Consider the following 7245-nt stretch of genomic DNA (forward strand, 5'->3'; position numbering starts at 1 on the left):
GTTGTAAGGGACGTAGTTGGGAAGTAACTTGACTGAATTTGGGGTGCACTGTTCCTCACTGGAGTGATTGTGGGGTAGAGATACTAGGAAGTGTTGGAGATGAGGGGCCACCCTAGTGTTGTGGGAGAAGGGACCTGGATGGGGACAGAAGGCCTGCCTAGGGTTTGGGAATTAAAAAGCCCAGCTGGAGTTTAAAATAAAGGACACTGCTGAAGGGTGCAGAAGGACCCAGCCAGAGTAGAGGAGTGAGCAGCTTCAAGCAGTCTGAGTCGCAGTACCTATTTGGTACTTTGGGAGAGAAAGCTCTCTTGCCCCTTATCTCTATAAACTTATCCTGCTGTCATTGCTGCAGCTCTGGTTTCTGAGTGAACAAGTAGGCATTTGGAGGGCCTGATTTTAGTGGAATTCAGGCTCTTTCAGTTTTTGTTACTACCCAGTGGGCACATCTATGCCAATGATGGTGCAGTACTGCGCGGTACTGCGCAGTCCCAGCAGCGCACAGGTCATTTTCGACCCTACTGCACAGTAGCTCATTGCTACTGCACAGTAGTGACAGTGTCAGTTAGTGTCCACCAACACTACATTGCCATAGCATCTTATGTAGACATGCCCACTGATACTTAGAAAGTTTGGAATTGATCAGGTGGAGATTTTGAAAGTCAAACAGGTCAACCAAATGAAGGCATCAGGTTGAATGGAAGGCTTTGCTTTGCTCTGCTGGTTTTTGTTGCTGTTTGGTATGTATATATTTAGTATTTTTATTATTTAGGATTGATCCTTACTTACACACAACTCCACTCGTACTCTTGGGTCCTTTGATATTAAGACAGATAAGGAAGAGAGTAACTGGGTAACAAGTGATTTGCTGAAAAAATGTGCCTTTTAAAATGTGACCTGCTAAGTGTTTCAAGGTAGTGAAGCATTCTTGTCTATCTTTTGGGCTGTTTTTTTTTTAGTATATTTGTTGATTAGATGTTAGAGTGAGTAAAATCAAGTAGGAGGGCAAGAGTTGTGAAGTGAAACTCTTTCTAGATCTAGACTAACTAATCAGGAGGGTTGAAGAATGATTTTCAGGGGAAGAAAGAGTACATGTCGCAAGAGATTTGGGATGACATTCCAGGCAAAGGGGACAATATCAAAGATGCAGACAGTCACAAGCTGGTAATTGGTGAACTTCAAAGTTGCCAAGTTAATATATCTGAAGTAGTGAACATGACTCTCTGTCCTTCTTAATCATGGCCAGGATCTTCCTCCAGGAGCAGCCCCAAAGGATTCAAGGGCTTTTCATTTTAAATAAAAATGAATAGCTTATGGCACCCTCTTCCCTTTTAAACTAGTAGTACAATATTGATATGGAGATCCTCCATGTCCAAGAATCCTTGAACCTTTCACAAGTCAACACTGCTCCTGTCATCCTGTTCCCTCTCCCTGTGGTCCTGCCTTTCATGGATTTCATGATGTTGTCCAATATGGGTCTTCAGCTGCAGTCTTCATGTTAGTCATTTTTTGTGTCCCTTGGCTCAGTTCTTTCCCGTTTCCCTTCATGATTTTAACATATCATAGATGATTTTTTTGGGTGGAGGAACCTGGATGTGCAGTATCGGTCTTTTTTCAGGCTACTGTATATGTATAATGGAGCAGTTTCTTCTTCATCCCTATCACTAACCCTCTCTCTGATTTCATTAAAGGGATTCAGGATGTTATTGCTGCTGGTGCCAGGTGCTGCCTTTGTGTCTCCATTTAAAGTAGCATCTAAAAGAATGCATTTTTGTGCTGTAATATTAAAATACTAGTCCCTACGCTTGTAATCTGGAATCCTAATCCTTTGGCTATGCCATGAGACGGTAGGCTCTGCTTCTTTAGGTCCTCAAAAAAGTGCTGTTCAAAGCAAAACTAGAGTGGCCATGGATTTATAGGTATTAGTGAGCGTGTATTCATAGTACAAGAAGGAGCTTTACAGGAGGGAGCTTTAACTGAGGCAGTGTCCAAAGGAGGATCCATATCTCGCCATCACGTGCACCAGTGTGCTTGTCCCTCATTCTTGTTTTCTGATTTGCTATTGGGCATCGGTATTGGGAAAAACAACCCAGGATTAGTAAAGGGCAAACAAGAGAAGAAGTAGGTCAGATTTCAGGCCTAGTACCCTTGGCAGTCCCTCTTAAGTTAACAGCTTTTAAAAACTACAGGGTTTTGTTTTTTTTTAACACAAGCCCAGCCAACAAATTTAGGCTTGCTCACAGATGTCTCAGGTTGTTCATAACCTTCACTTTATGGGCTTTGTTTTATGTGACAAGTGATGAAACCTCAAAACCGAGAACCTTATTATTATTTTAACATAACTGAAATAGATTGGTGCTTTTTCAGAAGTCATACTCTGACTTTTTAAAGATTGTCCTTGCATTGGCCAGAGAGTGAAAAGCAGGGATATTAAGTATTCAAGGGAAAATATACTAGTTCCTGGCCTCCTATTAAAAAATATACCTTCCAGTCTAACAGTGTGTTATTTTCTAAGAGTTCTTTTTCTTAGACTCTTTGTCATTGTTCCTTTTATCTTGCAAGGTCTTGACTCCCATGTCCTCATGATTCTAGCCTTGGTGTAAATTCCTACTTGTCTGCATTGTTGCTCATAGATTGCTGTCTGCAGCTGCTGGGTTGGAGACTGTTTAATGCTTGCTTTTTGACTTAAGTGTTTACATTTAGATGTAATTAGAGATAACTTACATAGAGGAATGATTTGTTTCTGTTCTCTCCACTGCAAAGCCTTAATAATCAGTTTTACAATGCAATCAATTCATTTATTTAAAAATATGCTATTAGAAAAAGTAACCTTGTTTCTGGTGATATTTATTTAATATAAATAAATTCTTAAGAATTTTTTTTTTTTTTTTAAAGTTTGATTATGTATTATTGTGATGGACCAGAAGAAACTTCAGACCGTCGGTGATTTGGCTTTTTTTGAATTCTTGAATATTTGTGGATTGTGTATAATTGTTAGGAGAAGTCAGACCAGCCATTATCTTTGTATGAATTAGAAAAATATACTATTTTTTATATGGTTCCATAAGAAAGCTATGTAAGGAATTAATCATTTGCTTTATTTAGCTTTATAATTGCATTTTGTGACAAGGGCATAGTTAAGATTGTTTTTTGTTATGGTCAAAAAGAATATTTCTCTTTAATGCCGGTGTATCTGTGAAATAGGTGTTTAGGATTGCATCTAAATTGTATGCAATCTAACCTAAAGTTGTGTTTCCATAATTCTATTTTTTAAACAGATATTTTGGTGATTCATCTTCCTGAATGTTATTATTGATCTTATCTGTAAGCCAACAAAGATTTGTTTTGGAGTAGGATAGAAATTAAATGAAAATGATTTTGTGGTGTTTATACAGAAAGCTTTTTTGGAGTAGAGGAAGATTGCCAAAATAAAAGGAAAAAAGTAGCAACTCAGGAGTGTTTTATGATAAATTATAGCAGTCACAGGTATGGTTAATGTCTATGATGTAGCATTGGATATTTGGATGTATTTATTAGGAGCAAATAATCTTGTATGGCTACTTTTACTTTTACTGAATATATACGATGAAAGTTAGCCATGTAGACATTTTTGTTTGGGGTTTTCATGTTATTATTTGGCTTAGATTTTGAAACAGAGGTGAGAAAAATACAACCGTCACCTAGAAATGACTCCCAGGGATTTTCACAGATTCTTTCAACATGTTTTTCACAAATTTCTGTGGGCTTTAGCTACATCCCTGCCTCCAAAGTACTGGCAGCTACTTATATGTACGCATGTGTGTGTGTGTGTGCGCGCGCGCGTGCGTGTGTGGAAAAGTGTGTGTGTGTATGTGTGCTTGTGTGTGTGGGTGCGTGGGTGTATGACTGATAAATGCGGCATGCTGTTTAACTTTAACTCACTGAGCCTTTTTTAAAACTGAAGGATGAGGGCTAATAGGGGAAAAAAGAAAAAAATATTTAGCCCAAGATTTTCATAAGCAGGCAGTGAAAGATGTATCGTTTAATCCACTGTTGTGTCTGCAAATAATTCCTTATGCTAAGTAGCTCCTCACATTTGTAGCCACTGGACTGACTCTCAGTACATTAATAACACCTGTCATGAGATTTTGGGATACACTAGAACAATTTATTTCCCAGTGGGGTTCTTATCTAAACAAGATCAGTCTTTATATCTTTCTTCATTTAGCCAGGATTCTGTTGTAGTGTATCTTGGTATTATCTGTGTCTTGCTGTTTCTCAACTGGGGAGGGGAAAAATACAGAATAGATATCACTTCCAGCAGTGTCATTGTCATACCAAATAGTAATACCATACTAATAAACAGAAAGCAGAAAGCATTTTATGTTAAATCTCTTTATGTAAGTATTACTTTGTAATGCAAAGGAGCCATGGCATTCTAGCCCAGTAACAAGGCAGGCACATATTATGGAAGGTTTCTACGATCCACTTTAGTGTTAGATTTTCCTTTTTAGAAAGAAGAGATTATATTTCTGGTTGGTGAACAGGGGATATGTCTACGTGAGATGCTGACTGCTCAATAGCCTGATACTACTTGCGCAGTAGCATTATGTGACAAAAACTGTGCCATGAGGCTACTGCACAGTAGTATTAGGCTACTGTGCAGTAGCATCACAAAAAAGGCATTCACAGGCACTACTGGACAGTAACGGGTTACTGAGTATTTATTTAGTACTTATGTAAATAAGTAACAACTGTGCAGTAGCATCTCATGCAGACACAGCCAGGGAGTCCAGTTATTATTTCCTGGCTGTTAGTAATATCTTGCTTATATGCTATTCTCATAAAGCTGCTAACTCAGCCAAATATTTAGCTGAAATGTAATCTGCAAAATATCTTCTAAGAAATGCATTATTTCAGATTATGCAGATTGATACTACTAAATTATTGGTATTAGAATGAGCAAGGATCTCTATTACAATATGTTGCAAAACTTTTGACCTTCATAACTTCCCTTTGTTTCTAAACTAAATCAGTGGTTTAGCTAAAGTCTTATTTGAACCAGACACAACAGTAGTTCTAGCACTTATACTACAGGGACATGTGCTATATCCACCTAAGCATGACATTCATTCTTAATTGATCTAGGGAGCATGATTTTTTTTAAATCTGATTTTTAACCACTGGTCATTTACAAGAGGTGCTCAGTTCTGATCATTTAACCTCAACTTAATCTGTTGTGGTCATCCAACCTTTATGGCATGGGTATGTGGGTCACAAAGTTGAGCATGCATGCCGGTAAATGTTAGAATATCCATTATAAGGAAGAATAAGTGTTTTGTGATGTGACTGAATTATATATGTACAATTTAAGTAAGTTTCCTGTGTTTCTCATGCAGCTGAAAGATATCACACATTTTAATAAGAAAAATGTTGCCATGAAATATTTAAATGCACATCAGTATACTTGCATATGTGTCCTTTCTGGAGAATGGTTTTATTTGAGACTATTATGAACTGCTATTAATATATTAGGAAGCAAGATGGTTACCACAAGTAAGTTTCATGAGTAATTGTCTATAGTTCACCTATGCTGAATTTCTATTAGTTACAGTTGCATGTAAATTTATAGGAAAATGCGACTAGAAGGATATAATCTGAAGCAATATGCAGAATACATTTTCCCCTCTCTGTTTGCATTTCTGGCCTGCTTTTTAGATGCCCTGACTTTCCTGGTCTCTCCCATATATAGATCTTTCTCACACACCATCCATCAAATCTCTGAAACATGGTAAGGGAGAATCCGGATTCCTCCTAACTTAGAAAAACACTTGGATACTACAACAGTGTGCACTAGGAATAAACCATGCAAAGGAGGGAATCTTAAATGCCAGAAGAAGGGAAACTGATCATGTGAGAGCGGGAGAGAGGGGAGGGGAGAAGGAATCTTCCCTCATCCTCTTTCCAGGTGAGGAAGCCTGAGATCTTCCTCACTTGCAAATTTGGCAGGGGGTAGGTGTCCCCCTGTGACAGGATAAGGAGCTGAGAGCTTCTCCGCAAGCTCATCCTTGTGATTCTGGGAACAGGCAAAGCTAGAGGAAAACAGATCATCTCTGCCTCACAGCTGTCTTTTTAAAATTATTATTTGTTACATGCAGAACAGCAAGTGGGCAACTAATAAGGATTAGTAATAGGGAGGTTTTATTCAGTTTTTAAGCTGCTTTATTCAGTGAAATCCTTTAAAACACTGAGATTATAATTTTAAAGATACCAGGACACTGCCATGGATTCTATAGTGTATGTAACTCAGAAGCATATTTTCATGGAAGATTAAATGTTATATACAGTACCTGAAATTATTACTGATTACATTTTGCAGTTGTATTCCCATGTTGAGGGTTTGGTTCTAGAGTTTCAGTGCATGAATTAAGAACTTTCAAAGGATTCTTTTGGCAGGAATTATAACAGCTATAGTATCGCCAGCTCATGTATTTTATCACAAGATTTTCAGGATTTGATGTTGTATCTGAAGACTCAGCATAAGAAGCCCAGTAAACATAATAGAATCTGAACTTTGATTTTTCAAACAGCTTCTAGCCCTGATGAAGCCCTAAGAAAAGCTTGGCGGTACAATCCAAGAACACCAAAAAGGTCAAAAATCCCAACACAAATAGCAATAAACCATTTCAGAATTATGCCACTGATTTGTAGCCTGACTCTCAAGTTTTTGATGCTTGGGACTGGTAATACTACTGTAAGAGTCATCAATGGTCAAGAATTGTGCTTCCTAAAACTGTACACTATAATTTTGTCAAAGGACATAATTGTACATGCTGAGGTAGCTAGATCCATCCACCAAAATGTATCTTTAGTTTATGCAATGTTAAGGCCTGTAAGCTTCTTACTGTTTAGCAGTTGAGGGACCTAATCTTATTGGGTTCTGCAGTCATCTGGATAATGGTTTTCTCTAATTTTTATATTATTTACAGAAACAAAATTGTAATTCTGCAAGGTATTTTTGGCTATAGCCTGTATAGAAGTTATTCCATATCATTACTGTAGCTGCAGTTGAAGGCATTTTTAAGGTTCTTGTCAGAAGAGTCTGGGTTCTAAAACAAAGTGTCCTCATATAATCATGTTATACAAACCTATGTAACTTGTCTCAAAGGCATGTTCAGGTGTGACTGCCTGGAGGAGTCTGTCATACCCCCTACCCCCCCCCCCCCCTCCCCCGTTTTTGGCGCTTGCCAAAAGGGCAAGTAGGGTGGG

At 38.1% G+C, this 7245-nt stretch overlaps 1 protein-coding gene across 1 annotated transcript in view; it reads left to right on the forward strand.

Annotated features, from left to right (window-relative positions):
• The window catches only part of PARK2 (parkin RBR E3 ubiquitin protein ligase), a 1789008-nt gene that overhangs the window by 1183653 nt on the left and 598110 nt on the right, over nt 1-7245 (forward strand). The window lies entirely within an intron of this gene.

This window comes from Gavialis gangeticus, unplaced genomic scaffold (genome assembly GCF_001723915.1).
Source record: "Gavialis gangeticus isolate Ggan-Ray unplaced genomic scaffold, GavGan_comp1, whole genome shotgun sequence".
NCBI classification, from domain to species: domain Eukaryota; kingdom Metazoa; phylum Chordata; order Crocodylia; family Gavialidae; genus Gavialis; species Gavialis gangeticus.